Source organism: Anolis sagrei, chromosome 2 (genome assembly GCF_037176765.1).
Source record: "Anolis sagrei isolate rAnoSag1 chromosome 2, rAnoSag1.mat, whole genome shotgun sequence".
NCBI classification, from domain to species: domain Eukaryota; kingdom Metazoa; phylum Chordata; class Lepidosauria; order Squamata; family Dactyloidae; genus Anolis; species Anolis sagrei.
Genome location: NC_090022.1, coordinates 51955852 through 51982860, shown reverse-complemented (window position 1 = coordinate 51982860; position 27009 = coordinate 51955852).

Here is a 27009-nt window from a genome sequence, read left to right as displayed (position 1 = left end):
TGGTCAAAGTGGTCCCAAGTAAAAAAAAAAAAGTTGGGAACCACTGCTTTAAGCCATTTCTTTGACAACTTTCTGTTCTAAAAACCAATTGGAAGTCTTTGCCTGCCAAGTTGTTAGGAAGGGGGTGCCAGAGCCCAGGGAAATCCAACAGGAATGCCCTGCCTTGCATCCTCTCCAGCTGTGTCGGTGAAGGTGGAGGAACTGAGAGAAGGATGTTTCTGGGTATTTCAGGTTAAGGGCATTCTCAAACAGAAGGTAAGGCCTATCAGACAGCCTGGACCTAAATTGTATAGAGCTTTATGTCTCATAACCAACACTTTGAATTTGTCCAGAAACAGACTGGCAACCACTGGAGCTTTTTTAACAAGGGAACTCCCTGAACCATTTAATACTAACTGCAGTTGAAGTATCTGAAATGCAACCCGATATAGACCATGTTACTGTAATCCAAACGGGATGTAACCAAGGCTTGTGCTAGCATGACTAGATCAGGCATATTCAAGAAAGGATCCAGTTGATGCCCTGGCTTTAAGTGTGCAAAAGCACTACTGAATATTTCAGAAACCTGGATCTCCAGGCTTAAGACTGAGACCACAGTTAGATCCAAACTGCAATTCTATGCTTTCAGGGGGAGTGTAACTGAATCTACATACCCTTTGTCTGCCTTTAAAATGACCAGGAGCCCCTCTTGTTGTCTGGATTAATGTTCAATTTGTTCACTCTTATCCAGCCCATTACTGATTACGCATATTGGTTTAAAACCAAAACAGTTTCCTCTAAGGCCCCTTCCACACACTGAATAAAATCCCACATTTTCTGCTTTGAACTGGATTATATGGCAATGTGGACTCAAATAGCCCAGTTCAAAGCAGCTACCGTGGGATTTTCTGCCTTGATATTCTGTCTTATATGGCTGTGGGGAAGGGCCCTAAGTTAGGTAGAAAGAAGAAATAGGTGTTGGATGTCATCGGCATACTGGTTATGCCAAACCCTAAACTTCTGGATAATTTTATCCAATTGTTTCATGTAGATGTTGAATATTATGGGGTACAGAACAGGATAACCCCACAGCTATGTGTACATGGAAACAAACAGGATTTTTGGGTTTATCCCTTCAGGAAGGAATGAAACCACTGTAAAATTGTGCCTCTAAGTCATATTCCAGTGAGATGATGACCCAGAAAGATACTGGAGCTGATAGGACAGAAATATGGAAAGTACTGAAAAGTGTCAAGAGGTGCAGCAAAACCAACAGGGATCCACTCTCTCTGGGCAATTCCCAACTCTGGCCCTCTACAAAGGCAACCTAAACGGTCTCTGTCGCATTGCCAGACATGAAAATGTACTGAAATATTTCAAAATAATCCCTTTTATCCAGGAACCCCTGGAGCTGCTTATTTCTCTATAAAGCTTTTTTTTCCAGATAAAATCTAATTAAAATGTCTGCTTGATCTATGCAGTCAATATTGCTTGTGCAGCTGCGGGTTAATTCATTCAAATTGTAAAGAATTATATCTTTACACAATCACAAGTAGAGGCAAATCTATATACACTTTTCTCTTCTTCATGGTGTTCTGGGTAAAGATAATTTCTTAGGTACATATTATTCATTAGCAAAGTGACTGGTGACAGGAGGCTTTTCACTGCCCTCTGTGTCCCTGGTTTCACATTTCTGTCCTCAGATAAGCAGCAACCATTAGCCCTACTGTATGCTGCAACTGAAAGTGTGATGTAAGAAATAAGCTTATTATTTAATTGAAGCAGGGGCCTCCCTTTTAGTTTCAAAGACTGGAATACATTTTAAAAAACAAGATCATAATCTCCATTTAGAATGCTTTGGAAAAAATGTTTTAAATGTCTTGGCAGGCAGTCAACTAAACGACTAAAGACTTAAAACAAGGTTATGTAATTCCTGTCAACACGCAAATCAATTGATCAGTCAGTCAATAAATCAGTAAAAAGGGGTGGAATACTAAAAATATCTTTTGCTCCTGTACTTATCTGTGGAAGTAATATTGACTTCCTTGCAAGATGATGATTAGGATTTCATATGGAGTTTGGCCTTAGGCTGACATGGTCATAAACATGTACACTTTTGCTATGAACTGTGACTGAACTGTGACTAACTCTGCAGAGTGAGACCCCTTGCACACAGCAAAATCCCACATTATCTGCTTTGAAATGGAATATATGCCAGTGTGGACTCAGATAACCTAGTTCAAAGCAGATATTGTGGAGGGGAGGTGGTCGAAACTTAACTTTCCCAGTACACTCAGGTGAAAGTAAGTTGCTACAACCTCTCCTGACATGTGTTTCGTCTTAATTAATAATTTTTCCAACCTTGATTATACTTTGATGTTACTTGGCCACTTGTCTATAGTTTTCAAGAATGAAATGTTGAAAGATCTGACAATGGTGAAGAAAAGCCAGCATGGTGGTGTCATGTTGAGCATTGGACTATGACTCTGGAAACCAGGATTTGAATCCCTACTTGGTCACATCTCACCTGGTGCTCAGTTCTGGTCACCACCATCCAAGAAGGATATTGACTAACTAGAACATGTCCAGAGAAGGCCCACCAAAATAGTTGAAGACGTGGAGCCAAGCCCTATCAGGAGTAGCTTAGAAAATGGAAAGTTGAGAAGTGTTGTGATAGCCATGTTTAAATATTTGAAAGAATGTCATATTGCAGAAGGAGCCAACTAGTTTACAGGTACAAGACCAGTATCTTTTTAAACAGACACAAAATGTGAGCACAATCTGGGGTTCTAGGTCCAGATCTGCCTACATAATGTCCTTATAGAGACTCCCCCAGTTGCCTTGGAGGTGGCAGTCCATCTCTACTGCACAGCCAAACACAATTTGACATCACTGGGCTGCCACCCTAGAGATCCTCCCTCCACCTCCATGTTGCAGCTAACCCCAGCCACGAAACATGACCCACCTTCTACTTGCTGCAGTGCTCAGGCTAATGTAAGGCACAGCACTGGGAGTGGGAGAGGGGGAATATTTTTTTTACTGATTTTATTCATTTTATGTATTTGTTCTAATTTATATAAACCATGGGAAACCTACTTGTGGGTGAGTCCTGTTTGTAACAGAAAAGCACAATATAAATTGAATAAAGGAACAGCAATCCAAACTCAAGAAAGCTCGACACAGCTCTCTTGAACATTTAGTGCTCTAGCTCCAATGACTTCATTATGCAGCTCCCAATTAGATGTGTCCCTTTTTTTTGCTTTCCTTTAGTTTCTCCTCCCACTTTCCATTTCTACTCAATGGATCCGGCATTTGCATTGTGTTGCCCTGTGCTGCTAACTTACAGAGCTTTGCCCTTTGGTCCCCAGTGCTGTCTTGAGCGGCTGCCTGCTTCATCCTGGAACATGGTCTAATCTCTCTTTTTGGCAGCTACCACAGTCAGATGCCTGACCCTCACATGGAGGCTCAGTCCCTGTAATATGGGATTATACGCAGCCAGCTCACGTGCTGCCAGAGACTAGAGACACATTGGCAGAAGAAACACAGACGGTCGCTGGGAGGGAAGTGCTGAGGGCAAAACAGCACTAACCTTTTACTTCTTGCAAATAGCCTCTCTCGTGTCATATTTTAAAAGCTGATTCCCCCCTCCCTCATGCTTTCAATCTGCATTATCTCTGTTAATGTGTTTTGTGCTGCTGTGTGCCCACAGAGACAAGTAGAAAAGTTGCTGGAGTTCATAAAGAATACCGCAGTTCAGTTGACTTTGAGTATTTCCTACAATTTCTTTGCCCTGAGTTTAGCAATCCCACAATGATGCATCAGAAAAGCTATCTCAGGCTGACCTGCCATGTGTGAAAACAGAGGTGTCTGAAAACTCTAAGGATTGCAGTGTACAGTTTGATGTGGTGTGATATTATGCCCTTAAGACATAGGGTACATCTATATGGACCCTTGCCCTGGGACGGGGTGGAGGTGGAGAATCAGCTCTGTGGTGACTGCATGATGCATGGAACCAATTTAGTTAATGTGGCCTTGAACAGCATTAACAAAAGGAACAGGTTGCTCTGAACTTTTCCCAAAAAATCAGGGAACCATGACTTTGGTCCCATGTTAACAGTTTGTATGGTTCCAAGATGGAACGGGATGCAGCTGTTAACATAGCCACCTACTTCCTGTTCTCATCATAGCAGCAGTCACTGGCACAGGATGGAGAGTGTCACCTGGAGTGACATTGCCTGGGGCACAAAGGAGAAGATAGGGATGAGAAAGAAGTAAATTCTTCTGTCCCCCCACCCATTGCTCTTGTTCTTCAGGACACTTTCAGTCAGGCCCAAAAAGCAGAATCTTCATAAATTAAATAAATAAACTTTATTTCTATACTCTCCCTGAAAGGCAGTTTACACACAAAAAGGCAAACATTATCTTCTGGAGTCACTAGGGTTGACATAAGAGCAGAAGCATCACATTAACTGTGATTTTGAGACAAAAATATGAAACTAGAGAATGAATACTTGTGATTACACCTGTGTGGAGTTGGGTACCGAGGCTTTAAAGTCACCTCATGTATAAAAATCAAACATTTTACTCCAGTTGTTCCATTGTCTCATGTTATTTTCCTCTCTAGCTCCATTGTCTCATGTTATTTTCCTCTCTAGCTAGAGAAATACAGCAATTCCTTGAGATTTCAACCAGGGCACTGAAACCTCTACCAGACTTGACACATTATGTTTCTTTTCTTTCACACACAGTCACATAGTTATGCAGTGCTTGGTGCCATGTCCCTCAGAGTGAAAGACTTGTTTTCTAAGTTGGCGACCAGCTGTGAAGCTATGTGTTTCCTTGCTGAACTATGGTGAGAGTTTCACTCATCTTTGTTTGTGACGCCTCTCTTTTCATTGGTTCTTCTTTAATGATTTTATGGGAGAAACAGAGATGTTTGCTCAAGAAAGGGAAACTGGCATGCCTGTGGAAATACAAGAAACACAAGCAGCATGATGAATCCTGGAATTTTGGGAGAAATATATTAGACCATGAAATATGGGCATGTTTAGGGGGAAAGGAAACCATAGTGTTCAGTAATGCTAAGTGTGGACATGGTTGCCACACAATGGAAACCTAGGCCTTGGATTAAACCCCTGCTGTGAAAGGACCTTTATTCCTCTCTGTCAGATGGAATTTGCACTAATTGGGTTAACCAATCCACCTTTTCATGCTGGTGAAGGAGACAGCTGGGTTTATTTCGGTCTGTTGAGATGGTATCAGATATGTTTTCCACAAATATCCCAAATAGTTGATTTTTCTTGGAATGGAATGAGAGTCCGGAAACAGTGTAGGTCCATTCAAACTCTTTGTGGCTACCTGGAAACAGCAGCCTGAAAATAGAACATTTTTGAATGGGGAAAAGAATGTTGTGGGACTGTAAAACCAAAGAACTTTGTTTATGTAAAGATTTTTGGGATTCTTTTAGTTGCCAACATTTTCAGTGTGGCAAGACTTTTTTAAAAAGAAAATTCATCCCAATATTAAGTTCAGTACAAACACCAGTGATAACAGGGTTAGTGTTGGATAGCCATTCTGATTAATGTCCTCATTGGTTGTTTGTTGTGAAGTCATTTCAGAAGAAAGTAATCTGGTTCTAACAGTGTAATTTCCCTTTGGAAATTGCACTACTTGGTTCAGACTCTTTTTTGCATTTTCTCTAAAGCAGTAGTTCTTAACCTGTGGGTTGCAGATCACCAGTGGGCTGCAAGGATGAAAATCTGTCCATGAGCCTTCTTCCTCTTTATTTTATTTAATTTTGTTTTGTTTCCACTCCTTTCACACTGCCTGCCACTCCTTCCCTGTCACTGATTCGCCCCCTTGGATAGGCCACATCAGCTCTAGATTATTAAATATGGTTTTCTGTGGATGAGCAGATGGCAACTACTGGATGGCATATGTTCTGCATCAGAACTAGAGCTGATGTGGTCTATCCAATGCAATTTTCTGAATTAGCACCCCAAATAACCAAACTAAATCTAAAGTTGACCAAAAACTGATTCTTAACCCCTTTGGTACTAATGTTGGAAAGTGGTCCCTGGTCAAAGTGGTCCCTGGTCAAAAGGGTTGGGAACCACTGCTCTAAAGTAAGCAGCTTTGCCAAAGAAAAAAGAAAAGAAATCACAAGGTATTAAAGGGTGTGTTAAGTGTCTGTTTTAGATGAAACAAGGTATATCCACAATGTACAACTGTAACACTTTGATCCAGTTTTAATAGCTATAGTTCATGGACCAGGAACAGAGGCAGGGAGCTTATTTATTTATTTATTTATTTATTTACATCATTTTTACCCCACCCTTCTCAACCCCCCCGGGGGTGGGGTGGGGTGGTAGACTCAGAGCAACTAACACAGGGAGCAATTTGATGCCACAATATAATAAACATCAGCATAAAAACATACATGCATAACAGGTTAAAAACAGTAACAATTAATTATATAATCACATAATCACATATCCATTTCCAATTATCATAACAGTCATTGAACCAGTTGGAGTTTCGGGGCCATCTTCAAGGGTAGCCCCACGTAGAGTGCATTGCAGTAGTCCAATCTAGAGGTAACTAAGGCATGGACCACAGTGGTCAAGTCAGTCTTCACAAGATATGGTCACAGCTGGCGCATTAGTTTTAATTGTGCAAAGGCCCTCCCGGCCACCCGCACATCAAGCATCAATGCTGAATCCAGGAGGATCCCCAAGCTACAGACCTGTGACTTCAGGGGGACTGCAACCCCGTCCAGCACAGGTTGCCACCCAATACCCCGATCAGACAAACAACTGACCTGGAGGACCTCTGTCTTTTCGGGATTAATCTTCAGCTTGTTCATCCTCATCCAGACAAACACAGCAGCCGAACACTGGTCCAGAATCTGAGAGGTTTCCTTGGATTCTGGTGGAAACGAGTAGTGGAGTTGAGTGTCATCTGCATAGAGATGGCACCATACTCCAAATCTTCAGATGACCTCTCCCAGCAGTTTTATGTAGATGTTAAATAGCAAAACCTGTCTCAACTGAAACTTTACTACCAATTTTTGTTTCTCAACAAGCCATTTTTTAAAATCCAATTATCACATGGAGAGAAAGTGAGATGAAATCTTCTGAACAAGGGCATAGGCAGCAAAACAAACAGCACAGTGGTGTTAACCCTTCCCTATGCTAGCCAAAGTTAAAACATATATTTTTGCCTGGAGTTACACTTAAAATGCATCTGTTCTAACTTACATAAAATTCCACTTAAGAGCAGACCAACAGAACCTATCTTGTTTATAACTTGGAGACTGCCTGTATTGAAACTGCAGAGCCAGTCCAACCATTGGATGGAGTGAGACAACCATTTCAAGTGTCAAATTTGGAGGGGGAAAAAAACCATAAAGGAGACTCAAATAATCACATATCAATCTTTTTGTAGTTGCATTTGAAGTGCCAAGGATGGGGAAAGATGTTTGTGGGATTTTATGCCTCAGGGGCTATGAGAACTTGGTTGGCTTTGGGCATTACAGTCTCTCTCCTGCCCCTCCTCATATACTTAGGTACTGCATCCATGGATTCAACTATGCATGCCTTGAAAATATTTCACCTCCCCCTCCCAACCCCCCCCCCCCTCAAAAGCAAACCTTAATTTTGCCCTTTTATATAAGACATACTATTTTATTACGCCATTGCATATAATGGGACTTGAGGATCCACAGCTTTTGGTATGGAACCAAACCCCAGCAGATACTGAAAACCCACTTAGTCTTAGTTGGGTGTGAATATGATGGCACGGTGATGTTCACTGTAAACACTCTTTGTCTGCCGCTGTTAAGGAACTGTGAGATTCCTTGCTGTTCTTATTATAGATAATGAAGACAAGAAAAGACATGGCCATAAGAGTGCGGCTACAGGAAGCATGTTGACTGTTCAGTCAAACCTTAAAAATGGAACTGGAGGAGTGTTGAACAACAGAACTAAATGTTGCCACTAGAAAAAAACAACTTTCCAAGGTCCATAAGTCAGCTCATTGCAAGTGGTGAAAAACAGGTAATTCCTTGCTTTGTAGAAATGAAATGGCATGATGTCAGATTCCAAGGTCCAATTTGTTTCAGGACACCTGGGTCATAAAACAGCCTTAAAACCAACAATGGAAGGTGATTTCGTTTTACAGTTTGTTTTATATCACTGCAGTGGTTCCTTTCAGGCTGCTGATTTGCCCTAGGCATGCATGCCATCCCTTCCCTGCTAATAGAGCTTAAGTGCATCGCACTGCATGACAACAACTTCACAGTGTTTTCGTTCTCCATCTAAATGGCATGTGGTTAACATTGACTGCCTTTGCTGCTCCAGACAGTAGGACCTGAACCAGTGGATTCAAAATACATGAGGAACATTAGGAAGAATTTCCTGAGGGTGAGAGGCGTTGGGTGGTGAATGGTTTAGCAGTGGATTTCTACACTAACAAATGCTTGGATTGGAAGATTTTTTTGTAGGAATATAATGAAAATTTACATACTTTCTTATTCCCAGTGAGAAAAGCTGCCTTAACGTATGCTTTGTCCTTTTTGCACAAAAAACAGTGCAAAGCATACTTCTGTTTTCTGTGCTTAATATTTACATACATGATTTTTACCCAAAATAAACTGCCAAAGCTCAAAATGCAGAAGTCTCCTAATCTTCCTAAAAAGGGAAAACTTCTGTGAATGTTCCTTCTTGTATCCCAAAATTAAATACCCAAGTAAAGCATTTACATTGCTACTTGTCAGTTCTCTGACTCAACAAGAAATGCTACAGATAGAAAAGCAAATTGGAGGTAAAAATGAAAAACAGTGCCCCAAACTATGCAATTTACTTTTAAAAAACGATTAAATCTCTCCTTGAATTTATGCTTTTCTTTCCTCCAGGTGAAACTGGCTGCTTAAAACATAGCCAAGAATGAAATATTAATGCCAAATATAAAATTATGGCAAAATAGAAATTATATTTGTGGCCTATAATTATGCCACAAAGCAAAATTACTTGCCATAAAACAGAAAAGGGAATTTGTCTAACCCAAAGGACTGATTCAGCAAGTGGAGTTCCCCTTAAGCGCATGGAATATCTCTTCCAAGCCTCACCCTTAGAGATTAAGTAGGCAAGGTATTGCCACTCAACCTTATCTTTGATAAGTGATCAGAGATAACAGTGAGAATTATCCCAGATGCCATTTCTTCTGCCAGTAGCACAATGTGCCTGAAGGAATCACTGATCAAAGCTAACCTCAGAGATTCCAAGATCTTCTGTACAGATGAAAAAAGTCTACTATGCCTTGCCTGCTGTGCACCCTTATCCATGGGGGAGATATCAGGCAGCAATGCCATCTTCACTGAGTCACTAGCTGAAAAAGGACTCCTTTAGCCATTATCTCAGTCAGACAACTGCCTTTCCCCTGCAAGGTAAAAAAAAGCTGTGCAGCACAATATTGTGTAATATTGTGTGAAGAGAAAGGTGGGCAAGCTTCCCTCTAGATCAGTGTTTCTCAACCTTCCTAATGTTATGCCTTCTTAATACAGTTCCTCATGTGGTGACCTCCAATCATAAAATTATTTTTGCTGCTATTTCATAACTGTAATTTTGCTACTGTTATGAATTGTAATGTAAATATCTGAGGTGCAGGATGTATTTTCATTCACTGGACCAAGTTGGGTACAAATACCCGATACGCTCAAATTTGAATACTGGTGATGTTGGAAGGAACTGATTTTGTCATTTGGGAGTTGTAGTTGCTGGGATTTATAGTTCATCTACAATCAAAGAGCATTCTGAACTTCATCAATGATGGAATTGAACCAATCTTGCCACACAGAACCCCCATGACTAACAGAAAATACTATGTTTTCTGATGGTCTTTGACAATCCCTCTGACACACCCTCATGCCCCCCCCCCTCCTGGGGTCCCAACCCCCAGGTTGAGAAACACTGCTCTAGAGCACATCATTTGGTTTTTAGGGTTCTGCCAATACAATTGCTGCTGTAGATAGTTACACCTGAGTTCTGCTTTAATTCTTTTGTGTGGAAATGTTCAAATTGGTAAGTTTTAGGCCCTGCCTACTCGACCTGTGACCCTAGCCTCATCCCATCCTCTGCTTCTGGAACACATCCCCAGTTTTAAAGTGACCAGTCTGCCTGTGCATCAGTACTGCACATGTTCAGTAACTGCATGTGGAATGAAACTTGCAGGGAACTGCAAGCTGTGGATTTTAAAAAGCCTAATAAAAATGATGGGGGAGGGAAAATGAGGGAAATAAACAAAAGTTCTTTGTGTCTATAGGCAGTCATAAAATCAGTTACTGGAAGAGGCAACAAATACATTTTATGAAACCCTCGAGGAATGTGAATGTGGCTTGGAGGCAATCGACAAATTCAAAACACTACATCCGGCAACAGGGCTTTTCTTTAAAAAGTAATGACCTTTATGTCACAGTCCTCAGTTCACAGTGCGAGAGATGTATCCCAATAGACTTACCCCAAAGTATGTGGTTTGAAGATTGTATTCCCAGCCTCATTTTGTAGGTGAGGAACTGCATGGGAATGTGACATCTCCGCTGGTTGCCAAGGAAACTATCTGATCCAAACATTCGTGGGCTCTCCAACTTGGCAAGGTTTTTAATTTCTGAGTCAGTCTTCAACAAAACATTTTCACATTTGTAAGACATTAAGGATGCACAAAGGATGACTGTCAGTTTTCTGACTGATGCTGTTGGGATCTTTCAGTTAACTCTGCAACGAAGATTTGGATATCTACCAAATTGCTATGATGCTTAATACAATCCAAGGGATTGACTTCACTCCCATGAAGATCTATTGGAGCAGAGCCTGACCTATGAAAGAGTGGAACATTTCAGACATTATTAACTATATCTGTTTTACTTCTGTGTTGCTATCTTTGTCCCTAACCATCACAAGCCAGCTTGTGGTGATGCTCAAATCTTCCAGAAAAAAACCAGTGGTCAACCAGGAATGCATCTGGAAGGAATCCAAAGAACTGGGTCTGCCAAATGCTGTTGCAACAAAGTATGGCAGTAGGTTTGAAAATAAGGGAATAGAATAGGAGAAGTTGGGCTGAATAAACCATTGCATCTTCAACTCAACCAAAGATAGACTTAACACTAGACATAGTGAGACAAAAAGATGGTAGGGGGAAAGCAGTAAGGTGAGGAATTAAAAACTGTTCCATGTGGCCTGCCTTGCACTCCCACCACTGACCATACTTCCTTTACATGCAGTGGGTAGGTCTATCTTCTTTGTTAGGGGCATCTTCAAGTTGATTCCAATTCAGTCAAGGTTTTCTTGGCAAGGAGGGAAACTTTCAATCATCTTTCTCTAAGGCTGAGAGAGTCCAGCTTTCCCAAAGTCACCCAGTGGGTTCCACAGCCTAGGAGTGTCCAGGCATCCTCGAATCTGTCTTCACTGGTACTTTAAGCTGAAGGGGGAAGGGATCAGCACCATCTAATGTGCGGAACCTATCCACAGAGGGGTCTGCACTGACATGGGATTCCCCAGCCATATAATGAAATATAATGTATTCAAGCAGCACATCCAAGACCTAGAACACATAGCTGTCAGGATTACAGACCATCTTGCTCCTGAACCTATCTGTATGTACTGCAGCTCCTTAAGCAGAGAGAGTGAAGCTCTGAGGTTGTTTCCTTCCAGTTCTGAGCTGTGATGTTGAAGTCAGAATGGAAGCTGTTAACCAGAACAACTGTTCCATAGCCAGATGTTTGACACTGAGATGGGCCAGTGAATCAAAGAGATGGGTGGAAAGAGCCAAAGAGTATCAACGATACCATAGGTCAGAAATGACTTGAAGACAACCAAAACAATAGTGATCAAGTGCTGTGCAGAATGCGCCTTTCCCAGCCAAGTGTTCCAGAGGTATTGGATGAGGCAACCTTGTTTCTTCACTTCCCGTCAATTCTTTTCCACTGGCCAGAAGGCCACTTGAATCTGGATGACACATTTCAACCAGGTCACATGTTGGGAAAGAAAGATGGGCTCCATGGAGACAGGCTATGTGGAAGCTATTCTAACCAATGTATTTCCACATGCATTTTATTAATAGAATGCTACAAGGGCAAAGAGAAAGTCAATTGCCAGCCTCTGTCAATCTATCTGAAACATCTGCAACTGTCTTCAACTTCTCAGAGCAGTTTTATAGGCAATTTTAGCATCTTAAAATAGTATACTATAGTTACAAACAATAGAGCAGAATAACAGGAGTCAGACATCAAAGATTCCCATGGATCATGCAAAATTATAATTGACTACTCTTGTAAAATATCTGACTAAAAGGACAAAGGAAGTAAAATGCTTCTATTGCTAAAACGAGGCAACAAGCAGGAACTCAAAAGCAATTCTAAAAGCCAATTTCAGCTGCACATTTTTCAGCATCATATTCCAAAGATATCAAAAGGCCCCACATACAAAGGGCAATGGCAGATGTACTGCTATAAAGCCAGGTAATGGATGAAGGGCTAGATCCATAGGTTCAATTCTCTGCTTAGACACTTATTCATTTTTTGGTTTGTTAAACTTGCATTCTGCCCAAAATGTTAAAAGTGTTGGCAGTAAAATCCAACATGGTCTGGCCTCCTTAACTATGAATGCTCAGCACAATTGGGAAAGAAGAGCCTCTATGTGTTTCATTGTACGTGAATTTGTGGTCCACGCCATCAGGGTCCCAATCATATGTAATGCCTTCACAATGCATCTTTGTATACATGAAAATGCTCTTTTGCAAACATAATGCTGAATGCACATCAGTTGAGGCAGAGGTACCAGCAGACAACAGTACTTAGATTTAATTGGGAAAGGATATCAGATTTGCCTGGAATAATCTGTCTGACAAACCCATTCTCTAACTATATATGTTACATATAGTAATCTGCATCCCAGAACAATTTACGTGTTTTCCCATTTTCATGGGGGTCCTGGGCCCCTAACCCAATGAATGTAGATTACTGTCTATATGAGAAAGAAACTTTTTCCTACAACTCTCAGAATCTCTCAGTGACCATATGGACTTGGGGTTTCTGGAGAGTTCTAATCCTGGAAAGTAACTTTCCCAAGTTATGTAAGTATCCTCTCCTTGTTCCCCCCCCCCCCCCCCAAGCACCTGTACTTTGATGTTTATTTGCTTGCTCTACAGGTCTGCAGTTACTAAGATCACTTTTATTTCCCTTTCTTGAATACGATGTTTGATGTCCTCCAGTCTTCAGGCACCTCCCACCAAGTGCTAACAGACTGGCTCAAATATCCACACCCACCCAATGTGGAGGTAATGCTCATGTGGATGATTTTTATTATTCGTCTGTACTTTGTTATCTTGAGAAACTTAACTGCATATCCCTCAGAACTGCTTCCTTTTATACTTCTTGGTAATGGTCAACAAATGCATATTCTTTAAGCTAATTCAGCAAATAGGTTCCTTACTCCAGTTAAAATTTTAATGCATTTGCATTCCTTTGCTCACCTTGGAATGTAGGTATCTTAGGATATGATTAAAAGGTGCAACTCAGACAGTCCTGGAAAAATGCTGTATAATCTTTGCATTGAACCATGTGTTTTGATTAACTTCAGCTGTGCTGCCATCACTGAGTCATATGAAACCTCAATCTTTTTCTCCTTCCTAGAACTCAGCTGATACATTATTGGGTGACAGGTCAGTGCATGTCTGGTAAAGATAGACTTTGCAGAGTAATTGACCTGGGTCAGATATGCTCCACATACACACCCATACACACACGTGAATTCTGGAGCCACGTGAGAGGAGACCACTCAGCTAGACAGCATCCTCCTGGAGGGGTTGTTAATGAGGTGGGAAAAGACCCAGGAAATTGCTTGCATCTATATGTTTACTGGAGGAAGGGAACTGTCCCCTAGCTGTGTATCTGCGTGTCTGTATGAGAGGGGGCAGGGATGATAGTGATCATTCAGATAAATTATTGGGGGTGTCAAAATAAAGGTGCCAATTGTATAAATATCTTTGTAATTGAATTCAGTGAGATGTACGTCTAAACAAACAGATCTTGGATTGGACTAGAAAAACACATACGTATTATCAATGATGACTCATCTCCAATTGTGAGTATAACCATTCCCACATTATTAGGGGCATTTTCTACTATTGAATTAAATTCCATTAAAATTCCAATTTAACTACTATGGAAATGCCCCATGGAAGCCTGGACATTGTTTCTGCATGCCTTCAGGTAGGTTTCTGACTTAAGGCAACCCTATTACAAGATTTTCTGGGATTGAGAGTGTCATCCACAGGGTATCTATGGCTGAGTGGGCAACTGAACCTTGGTCTCTAGGGTCATAGACCAACACTAAAATCACTATATCACATAGACTCTGGGAGAGGCATTTAGAACTGTGATCCAGAATGCTCTAGTGTAATTGGTAAGCTGACTGGGATTTCTGGAAGTTGAAGTCAAAAACACCTGGAAGACTAAAGGTTGGGAATCACTAATCTAGTGCCTCATTGAACAATAAACTCCAGGATTCAACAGAATGCAAGTATGCAGTGATAAAGTACCCCAAGACACTAAATTGCCTGCACCCCATTCCTGGACCCTTCAATTAGTGGGACTTGATGGCACACGGTGTTTGACAGTGGGACAGACTGCTTTGTGAAATAGTTGATTTATGTGAATTGATTTTTCTTTTCTTTTCTTTTTAAAAGAAAGGTTGGATGGACATCGATCAGAGATATCAGCTGATTTCCTGCTACATTTGCAGTTGGACTAAATTTTCTTTATGATATCTTCTATGGTTAGAAGGATAAGCTCCATATAATGTGTTCAGGGTTGTCATATACATGATTTGTCTTTCGTGTGTTAGCCTAGTTTCATAACAAACCATAATTTGACCTATCTTTAATGGAGGGATTTTATTTCGGATATTTTTTAGATTATCAATAAAATATGTGTCTATATTTTGATGTGGAAATTCAATCTCTAGTACAGCAAAAAGACATATCCCTATATCAGGAGAAGAGTGGAATGTGTTACCTGTTATGTTATATAACTTCATATATAGCAAACTATAGGAGCCCCCGGTGGCACAGTGGGTTAAACCACTAAGCTGCTGAACTTGCTGACCATAAGGTCAGCAGTCCAAATCCACAGGACAGGGTGAGCTCCCACTGTTAGCCCTGGCTTCTGCCAACCTAGCAGTTTGAAAACATGCAAATGTGAGTAGATCAATAGGTACCACTCTGGTGGGAAGGTAACAATGTTCCGTGCAGTCATGCTGACCACATGACCTTGGAGGTGTTTATGGGCAATGCCAGCTCTTTGGCTTAGAAATGGAGATGAGCACGCCCCTCCCCCCTCCAGAGTCAGACACGACTAGACTTAACCTTTACCTTTACCTTATAGCAAATTATGTAGCAGAGACAACAAGAAACCCCTGTGCTGAATGGAGAAGACCCATAATGGACCATTTGAAAGACTGCCTGACCATCGCAACTCAGGGTAGTTTTCACCTTGCTCAAGACACCAGCACACACCAAGGCTGTTTTGTAGTTTATTGAGAAAAAGCAAAATCAAAACAAAGAAATAAAGATGCAAAAGTTCAATAGGCAAAACAGAGTCTTAAATGCAAAAGCAAGGTTCCCAAGATCCACAGGCAAATAACATGAAGCATAATCCCTTGGCAATGGTCAAACAAGAGTCCATGGCAAACAGGCAAAATCAGAATTAGAATCCCAGTCTCCAAGAAGCCAGAAGCGTTCCACAAAAGCCAAGGCAATTCCACAGAAGTTAACGGGTAAGAAGCAACATTGGACTGACAAGAAATGCTTGTCAGCTACATCATTAAATAAGCTTCCCAGACATGAAAGCATTGAGTTGACCTTTGACCTCCTTCTTGCTAGCAAGGCGTGTGCTTCGGCGAACCCTTAATTGCAAACGGTCCTGTCTGCTCATTAATTCACTATTATCTTCAAGGCTATACAACTCCTTATCTCGGCTCAGCTGGGCTAGATCACTCTGGGAACCGAAAGGAGTCTCCACCTGCACCTGTGGGATTTCACTGTCTCTATCTAAAGGCACATTCCTTTCCCTGGGGAACAGGCTTGCTGTTTCTTCTTCAGAAGGCACACTATTAGCCCCGTCTGGAGCATGAACAGGAATCTGCAACCCATCAGCCTCTTGGTCATCCTGCAGAAAGTCAGGCTCAGAAGGCCCAGGCCCAGAAGGCCCAAACAGTTCAGTTTCAGACTCAGACTGAGCCACAATAGTGACAATGCGTTGGGGCTAAATTACATTAGTGCATAATGCAATGCATATAACTGCATAATGTGTATAATTACACAAATCATTGCATAAATGCACAATGTACATCAATAAGGACAATCACATTGGTATGCCTTATACACTGATATTCCATTCTGGGAGAAATGCAGGGTATAAATTCAAATGAACAAACATACATTGGGTTGTTGTACATACATTGCTCACTGATGCACACCACACACCAATGTCCATTGAATGCTGATGTTCATTGCACAATAATGTGCATTGGACACTAATGAGCACTATTACATAATAATGTAACAGAAGTCCTCTACTGGATGTGGACATTACACAATGGCACAATTCTAATGACAAGAGATGTAAATCCACATATGAAAATGTAACACACCAACAGGAATTCAGTAACAATTTGCATTTTTAATTAAAATGAAATTTCAAAATATGAACTTGAAATGTTCATTTATGTCCTTCAAATTGTGTAAATTTTACAGGCTTCAGCCAAACACCCAATTAATAATGTTCAAGTCTGGTATTTGTAACATTATTTTATCAAGGACAAAATTATCAGATTGCCCTGTGCAAGCACATACAAAATGGCTCAGAAACCCCAAAACAAGCATAGTTAATCTATGATACTTGACTCAGTAAGCTGCATTGACGTTAATAGAATAATGTACATGCGACTCCAAGAACAGAACATGCCCCAAGGTTCTTGCAGGCATGCATCCATAAGAGTTTATTTCAGTCAAACCAAGATATTTCTACATGGGAGGGAGAAATGATTTTTTGAGGGGTAACAAGACAACTGTAAATAGATTTGTTTCAAGATGCAGCGATAACATGTGAGGTTGCGGCTGTTATTTAGTCATTCTTAAACAAATTGGCAGCTGTGAGCAATTCCAAAACCCCAAGGCCAATTCACATATTAAACAATCTCTGAATGAGCATTACATTGCTAGAGGCATCTGCCTCTTTGGTTCAGCCACCAAGGATTTCAACTAAAAATATCCAGTGATTATAAGCCTGCAGTGTAAAGGCAATGAGGTCAAACACTTTAACATTACAGAGTATCTATTCAAGCATACTTCTGTTAACAAAGTCTCTGACCAAGATGCTCCTTTTCATAAAGCCTTTTTCTACCAGTCCAACCTCTCTTTCTTCCTTGTCCTCTGTCTAGCTATATGTTTCTTTAGCTGCATCAGCATTGGGAGAATGGTGAAGGATGACTGCATAAATACAGGCTTTGAGGGTGATGTAGTAGTGTGGCCTTCAATGAACTATGCAATAATGCTTGGGCTAGGAATTCATCTCAGATTCCCACACCTCTACAAATATTGTAGAATTGATAAGTTATTTGAAGTGTTCTACAGACACTCTTAAAAGTAAAACTGGAAAACCAAAAACTTAAAAAATACTGCTTATGAAGAAGCAAAGGTTTGTGAAGAGTGCAGACCTTGTCTAGCCAATGAGCAACAAAAGATGAATTTCTCTCTTTGTTGGGGAGAAGTCACACACATCCTAAGTAAAACAAACAAACAAATCCATAAGGAGGTCAGACAAGGAAGGAAAATAGCAACTGTATATTTGTGTTCCTTGTTAATATAAAGCCTCTATATCATTTGAACATTTTCCCTTTGCTTCTGTCTTACTTTGGGTGTTTGGAATTTGTCCTAGTTAAAGCTGCTTCTGTGGTCATTGATCAGGCTGTCACCATGATTACAAAACCAAAACCAATTTTCCATTTTGCAAAAGCTAAAGGCATAGGCACAGACATATTAGTATACAATACGGTCTTTTTCTACACAAATTATGAAGAGTTAAGTCACTTGGAGGACTTCCTTGGAAAATGGGGAACTCTGGTTAGGGCAGACATTGTTGGACAACCACTCCCAAAAATGTTTTACTTTGGATTTCTGTCCTGGCAAAAGTTGGATTAGATGGCCCTTGGGACTCCTTCAGACTCTGAGATTCCATGGCCTAGATCTGAGCCATCAACATTCCCGAGCATAAAGGAAAAACAAACACCAGAGATTATGCGGAGTACAAAAAACTATACAAAAGAAATCTTGTGGAGTCTGTTCACTCCAATGATAATTTTGAACCACAGTGCATTTCTTTCATTTTTTTTCCCTAGCACACAAAGTAAAAGATTGCTGCTGCAAGCTTTCTTGTTCCATTTTCTTATTCAAGAGGTGGATCAAACTGTTGTTTCATCAAAACTGCCAATCATTGCTCCTTCTTTGGAGGCTTTTAAACAGAGGCTGGATGGCCATCTATTGGGGTGCTTTGAATGCAATTTTCCTGCTTCTTGGAAGGGGTTGGACTGGATGACCCATGAGGTCTCTTCCAACTAAATGATTCTATGATTCCCATATATTGTGCATGTTTTCCTTTCTATCTTGGCACAGATGCTACTTCAGAGCAAACACAGAGAAGAATCTGAACCATTGATCCTATAAAACGAACTGGAAGAAAATGCCAAGGAAAATGAAGATGCCTGTAACAGTGAGGTTTCTTCAACATGCCTGTATCGACATTGCTGCAATTTAATAATATAGGCTATGATGATCCAAGGTTGTTGGAAATCCCACATTTAGAGCAGATCTAGAGGCCACATTTTACAAGATAAAAACTTGTAAATGTCAATGAAGGGACGTGGAAGATGGTTTCAGCAGTTCCCTTCCTACTGAAGGCTCTATAGGAGAAAAGTTAGTTTCCAGACCACAAATCCCAGAATTCCTCACATCTTGAAACTCTCCTACAGTATGACAACCTACTGTGGAATTTTCCATTCTTTTCAAAGTTTTCAAAGTCATAGCAGCAGAAATTGATGACTATGGGACAAGACATTATTATTTTAACTGTTTTAATTTGTATTTATATGTTTTGTGTTGTATCTGTTTATTTATATTGAAATGTGGCCTTGAACTTTGTCAAACTGTAAGCCGCTCTGAGTCCCCTCAAGTTGAGATAGAGTGGGATGGATGATATATATATATAGACACACACACATAATACCTTGGCTATTAACAACAGGAGTAAAGGTGAGATCAATCAGCCTTCCGTGTTTTGCTTTTTGTAATTAAAAATATGTAGCTGGAGATAAACACTTATTTCCATTCAAGCCCATAGGAACAGATTAGAATCAACTTTACTAATAAATTCTACAGACCAAAATCTTCTTTTGGACTTACAAATGCAGTTGTTGAAGGACAGTGACCTTCTGGGCACTGGCAGTTTGTCCTGAGAGACTGAAATTTTTCTCCCATGGGATTCAAAAGACTGCCATTTTTTAATGTCAGTTGGATGTCAGTGAGGCTGACAGGAATTTTGTGAAGCATGACCACTGAGAAACAAAAAAAATCCATGGAGAAAATAAAGAATTGATCATAGGACAGAACCCAGGGGGCATTTCTTCAAAATATGCAATTCTGACTCAGCCTTCTGAGAAATGAGTTCAACTGGCATTATGCAATGGGCAACTCTGAAAATTCTGCAGCAAGTGTCAAATAAATGCTTTTGGAGCAACAGGCAGTCATTTACCATGCTTCCACTAACACAGGATTGAGGACTGAGACAATGGTTTCTTGTCCCACTTCAAGTCTCAGTGTATAAAAGCATGGATGATTGGGTCATCACCCATTACTACTACTACTACTACTACTACTTAATAATAATAATAATAATAATAATAATAATAATAATAATACCCTGCCTCAAAACAGCTTGACATCACTAAAAAATCACAGCTAGATATCATTAAAACAGTTTAAAACCCTGTGGAGGTTTGAAGTCCCAGTGAGTTGAAACCTGACCAGGTAGTGATCTGTCCATTACAATGGGACTGTGACAAGTTCCCCCACACCACCACCACCACCACCACCATCATCCTATCATGCACAGGAAATAAGGTCCAAAGTGTGTCCAGCAGCAGGAGTAAGGCAAGCCACCACTTGGGACAGACTCATGGTTGTCATGGAGGCCATGAAATCCTGATCCACTCCTGACAGGGCAGGCTCAGCATGCTTGTTAAAGTATCCCGGCCCTATTAGCTGCTGAGACTACAACACCAACCCTGAGACCATGCCAGTTAGGTCAGGAAGGGAGACTGTTGAGCAGTGGGGTGGGCAGTACACCAACAGGTTCCCTATTCTGTCCCAGCTGCCCACCTTTTGGTAATATACTCAAATGCAGTTGACTGTGGGATTGGGAACCTGATCAAGGTAGTGGAATCATGATAGACCACAGCAGCTCCACTTCCCCATCCCCCAGGCCTTGCTTGCTGCTCCATAGTGAATTCTGGTGGGGAGAACTGAGAGAGATCAACCCCCCAGTCTCATCCAGTCAGATCTCTGTAACACAAACCAGGTCAGCATGCTCATCCAGAATCAAATCCTGTTCGGCAGTTGTTTTTCCATTTACTGACCTATCATTCATCAGCAGCACTTTCAACCTATGGGGACTGTCATCCCAGTTATCCAGGCTATTTGATATAGGAGACAGTTTGGAGGCATATCCTCCTGCCCTGTATGACTTCAGTGGCTGCCCCACAGGTCCAGAAACTCCCTTCCTCTTTAGAGAAACACACCCTTCTTGTATGGGACAGGCTAACAAATGGCAAGTAAAAACCCTATATAAAATCAGGTAGACAGTTGTTAAAAGCAAGGTAATAGGCCCTTGCCCTTGTGCCACTCCCAAAGTGGCTCCTCTAAAGGGGCAACGCCCTTTGATGTCACCCCTTTTGTTGGCGACCCTGCCTTTTTGTCCCCAGTCTGGAGGCAAGCAGTAACTTCAGTGAGTAGTTACTTTATGCTCTTCCTGCATACAATGAAGCATACAATGAATCACTATTGTCTGTTCATCTTATATGTCATTAACAATTGAGCCTATTCTTGGTCATTTTTCTTTTTGTATCAAACATTATAACTCTATACCCACCAACTATGGACTAACCTGTTATGTGCCTTCAAGTTATGTGCGCATTCAGAAGAAGATCTACAAGCAACTCTAAACACCTTCGCAGAAGCATACACGAAACTTGGCCTGTCACTGAACATCGAGAAAACCAAAGTGCTGTTCCAGCAGTCACCAGTCATCCCCTCTCCAATGCCAGAGATACAGCTTAATGGTGTAACATTAGAAAATGTTGACCATTTCCGCTACCTTGGCAGCCACCTTTCCACCAAAGTCAACATCGGCACCGAAATACAACACCGCCTGAGCTCTGCGAGTGCAGCATTTTCCCAAATGAAGCAGAGAGTGTTTGAGGACCAGGACATGCATAGGGATACCAAGGTGCTTGTCTATAAAGCTATTGTCCTCCCAACCCTGCTATATGCCTGTGAGACGTGGACTGTCTACAGACGTCACATGCTACTCCTGGAACGATTCCATCAGCTCTGCCTCCGGAAAATCCTGCAAATCTCTTGGGAAGACAAGCGGACAAATGTCAGCGTGCTGGAAGAAGCAAAGACCACCAGCATTGGAGCGATGGTCCTCTGCCATCAACTCCGCTGGACCGGCCACGTTGTCCAGATGCCTGACCACCGTCTCCCAAAGCAGTTGCTTTACTCTGAACTTAAGAATGGAAAACAGAACGTTGGTGGACATGAAAAGAGATTTAAAGATGGCCTCAAAGCCAACCTTAAAAACTCTGGCATAGACACTGAGAACTGGGAAGCCCTGGCCCTTGACCGCTCCAGCTGAAGGTCAGCTGTGACCAGCAGTGCTGCAGAATTCGAGGAGGCACGAGTGGAGGGTGAAAGAGAGAAACGTGCCAGGAGGAAGGCGCATCAAGCCAACCCCGACCGGGACTGCCTTCCACCTGGAAACCAATGCCTTCACTGTGGGAGAAGATGCGGGTCAAGAATAGGGCTCCACAGCCACCTATGAACCCACAAGTACACTGGAAGACCATCTTACTCGTCCAATGAGGGATCGCCTAAGTAAGTAAGTAAGTAAGTAAGTGCCTTCAAGTAATTTCTGGCAGGGTTTTCCTGGCAACATTTGTTCAGAAAGCATTTGTCTTTGCCTTCCTTTGAGGCTGAAACAATGCGACTTGCCCAAAGTCACCCATAGGGTTTCCATGGCTGGCCAGGCATCCAAACCTTGGTCTCCAGAGTCTTAGTCCAATGCTCAAACCATTCTGCCATGCTGGCTCTCAAAGATTTACGCAACCTCCAACACTTGACAGATGAAAAACAGGCTATATGCAACCACCAGCACCTGAATATGGTCAGGATGGCAAAGACTATGCAGGAGGAATAACACAAAAATCTAGGAGAGGCTGCAGCATTTTGCCTTTGTCTGAGTCTACTGAGAAAGCCAAGATTGCACGCCTTCTCCTTCTTCTCCCCCTGCTGAGTTAATTGGGTGGACTTCTTTTACACTTTGAACTCAAGTTTGTAGCAACTGAAGAAAATGGTACATTTTTAAAGCCACTCAAAAATAGGGATTATAAAGGATCAATTGCTATTTCCCCGCTAAATGAAGACAGTTGGGAGCAACTTCTCCTATACTCTGTGCCGTGATCCCTATCTGGATCAGAGGACTGTCCGGTTCTTTGTCAGTAATAAAGAAAGGGAAGTTCAGTTGCACTCTATATATGTAATGCAATTAGTATGCTTTATGACTGAGAGAAAAGCTTCATATCTTTGATAGATTCTACAAAGATCTATGCAGTAATAAATGTATCAGTCTTTAAGCTGATGTGGCTCTTTAATGTCTTCATGACTGACTGAGGCAAAACTGAAATGACTCTTCTCAGGCATTGCTTTTAAGAACCTTCTACTGTTAGTGCTCTATGTGTTATTGAGCCACGATGACCTACCCCCCCCCCCCTGCGGCAAAGATCTATAGATTGCCAAGAGTTCTACAAGAAATATATCCTTATTAATTTTTAATACTTTTTTTGAATTTTTGCTACTTTGAAGCAGCAGAGAGCGGGAGCGGACCAGCGGCATGCTTCTTCCCCACAAAGACTTTATCATTTCAACTCTTTAATAAAATGTATCTTTTTTATTCTGACTTTCTGCCTAACTTGCATCTTTATATATTGTATCTATTCTTTCAATATAAGATGTATACGTTTTCCTATAAAGCATAACAAGGCATAACTCCGCTGAGACATTTCCTAAGCAGGAAGACTGGGCATATCCCTCTGGCTGTTCCCAGCCAGGTCAATCACCATAATCCATTGTTCATGTATCTGCAGTAATAGGTGACTTCCTTGTCAGCACAGATAAACTCAAACCTGTTTGTTTAGTTATATGGTTCACTTGAAGCTGAGAGATTGCTGCTGCAGAAACAGGGGCTTAGAGTATGTGCCTTTGTTAAACCTCTGTATTGACAGCCAAGCCTTTGATTACCCAAGATCATCACCTTTTGTTCCAGGAGCCCCACACCTTTGTTTTCTGAAGCTCCTATCCTTGCTTGGTATGGAATTGCACATTTGAGCTCATCAGAAGCCTATCAGCATATCTTTGTCATATGTTTTCTATGAACTGTGCCCTCCCAGGGGTGTCTCTGCAGCTGAATGGTGCTTCACTCTGACCAATCCCAGAATGCCATTCTCCCTCCCAGCCAGCCCCAGCATAGCCTGCCACTTTTTGGCCAGTTGGAGGAGAACTGTATAAAATGTCTTGTATTTCTCTGTAGGGCTATACTTGTACCTTTGAAGAAAATTACTCCATTTGCATAGCTTTTTGGCCAAATCATATTAAACCTCTCTGGCTTGTCTTCAACTTGGTGAGTTGGTTTCTCTATTCTGGACTATCTGATTTAACATATATTCACTAGGCATGGACTCTCTTATTTATGGTCCTAGTTATCCACAACACATGCATATGTCACATTTCAGAACACAGTTTGACCCCTGTATCCATGGTAGATTTGTCTGCAGACTTGCTAAGCTGTAACCTACTGAAACGAGGGACTTCTGGCCCCAAACTATGATAGAGTTGCACTGGAGGACATAGAAAATGGCCAGAGATAACCTATTTTGTCAAATATGGTGAAATGAAACCATAGATACCAGTCTCATTGATGTAAGTGTCACACTGCATGCTGCTTAAATTTCAGAGGTAAAGGGGAAGTACTCCTCTCTACACAGGTCCATTGACACTCCACTGAAAGTGATCTTTAAATGATGGCATAAAACGAAAACAAAACGGGATAGGAGAATGTCTTGAATGGATAACCTGAATAAGACTAATAAGTCAACTTAGTTAGTTCACCCAACCTATTCAACTTGTATGCAGAACACATCATGCGATGTGTGGGGCTTGATGAATGCAAGGCTGGGGTCAAGATTGTTGGAAGAATCATTAACAACCTTAAGTATGCAGATGATACCACTTTGATGGCCGAAAGCGAGGAGTTGCTGAGGAGCTTTCTAATCAAGGTGAAAGAAGAAAGTGCAAAAGCTGAGCTGCAGTTAAACATAAAAAAACAGGATTATGACAACCAGACTGATTGATAACTGGCAAATAGACGGAGAAAACTTGGGGGCAGTGAAAGACTTTGTATTTCTAGGTGCAAAGATTACTGCAGATGTAGACTGCAGCCAGGAAATCAGAAGATGCTTACTTCTTGGGAGGAGAGCAATGACCAATCTCGATAGAATAGTGAAGAGTAGAGACATCACACTGGCAACGAAGATCCGTATAATCAAAGCAATGGTATTCCCTGTAGTCACCTACGGATGTGAGAGCTGGACCATGGGGAAGGTTGAGCGAAGGAAGATGGATGATAGATGCTTTTGAACTGTGGTGTTGGAGGAAAGTTCTGAGAGCGCCTTGGAACCTGAAAAGATCCAACCAATCCATACTTCAGGAAATAAAGCCCGACTGCTCATTGGAGGGAAAGATAGTAGAGGCAAAGATGAAGTACTTTGGCCACATCATGAGAAGAAAGGAAAGCTTAGAGAAGACAATGATGCTGGGGAAAATGGAAGGAAAAAGGAAGAGGGGCCAACCAAGGGCAAGATGGATGGATGGCATCCTTGAAGTGACTGACTTGACTCTGAAGGTGCTGGGGATAGTGACGGCTGACAGGGCGCTCTGGCGTGGAATGGTCCATGAGGTCATGAAGAGTCAAAAGCGACTGAACGAATCAACAGCAACAACAAAGTTAGCTCATTTGCAGGACACAACGATAATGTAGAGATTGCATGGTCCTTCTACAAGAAGCTGTGAACCAAAGTGTCCCATAGCTGTGTGTCTTGGGAAAGCTGGGGGACGGCAGCGGGGGAGAGGTCATAACTATGATCCCCAGGTGCCAAGAACAAAGTGTTTATTCAACTTTCTTAGAAAGCTTCATGTTTTGAGATTGGCAGGACATTCTGTTTTTCCTTCCCAAGGAACAGTAAAAACACTGTCACATGTTGGACTTCTTCCCCTTTCTGCTTCTCTACTGTGAAGCACATTAAGAAAGAAAAGTCATTATTTGTAATAAGGGGGGCTGCATTGGCTTGCTTTGTTACATTTTGTTGCAAACATCAGAGGAAAAGTAACATCGACAGCAAGATAGTAACACATTGCTTTGATACATATACAGATTGACATTTCAACTGCCTTCCACTGAAGGAACTCAAAAGGAAGAAAACATGGTTCTTTGCACCACAACCCATAAGTGAAGTTTCTCAAGCTGGAAGATGACTAGTTTGTGTTCAAGTGAGCTCCATAGATTGGGAAGAGTTGAACTCTGGCCTTCTGTATCCAGTTTTGTGCTCTATCAACTATATAATACTGTCTCAGGCTTGCCACAAACATGTTGTTGTTTAAAGTACATGGCATTTGTCTATTTATGTTGATCTTAACTATCTGAATGATAGTAGATGGATGATGTCGAGCAGGGGTCCTCAAACTTTTTAATCAGAGGGCCAGGTTACAGTCCCTCAAACTGTTGGAGGGTCGGATTATAATTTGAAAAAACATGAACGAATCCCTATGCACAGTGCACATATCTTATTTGTAGTGCAAAAAAAAAAACACTTAAAAAGAATACAATAATTAAAATGAAGAACAATTTTAACAAATATAAATTTACTAGTATTTCAATGGGAAGTGTGGACCTGCTTTTGGCTAATGAGATAGGATTGTTATTGTTGTGGTTGTGAGCTTTCAAGTGGTTTCTGACATAGGGTGACCTGAGTGAGGGCTGGGTAAATGCCCTTGGAGGGTCGTATCCAGCCCCTGGGCCTTAGTTTGAGGACTCCTGATGTAGAGTATTATTCCTGCATTGTTCAACCACTTCATAAATAACATGGATCTGCAAATGACACTAAATTGGGTTGTATGCCTTGTGCCAATAAGACAGAGTTGAGATTAAAATGTTAACAATTGGGAGCATGTGAAGGAGAACCAGGTGATGAGAGGTATGGAATCCAACTTATGAGGAAGGTTTGAAAAGGCTAGGCAATGGCATGTTTAGCCTAGAGAAGATAGGAAAAAGGCAGACAGGATTGGGGTCTATATATATATGTGTGTGTGTGAAGGGATGTCATGGGTGAAAAGATGGAGCAGATTTGTTATCTCTTGTTCCATAGGGCAGGGCCAAAACTAATGCAAGAAATTGCAGGAAAGCAGAATGCTGCTAGGAGACATTACCAAACAGCTATTTAATAGAGTGGGACCAGAGGCGGCCCTAGGTAATTTTCAAAGGTAAGCAAACAGTATTTTGCCCCCTCCCCAACCAATCACTGATATATATATATT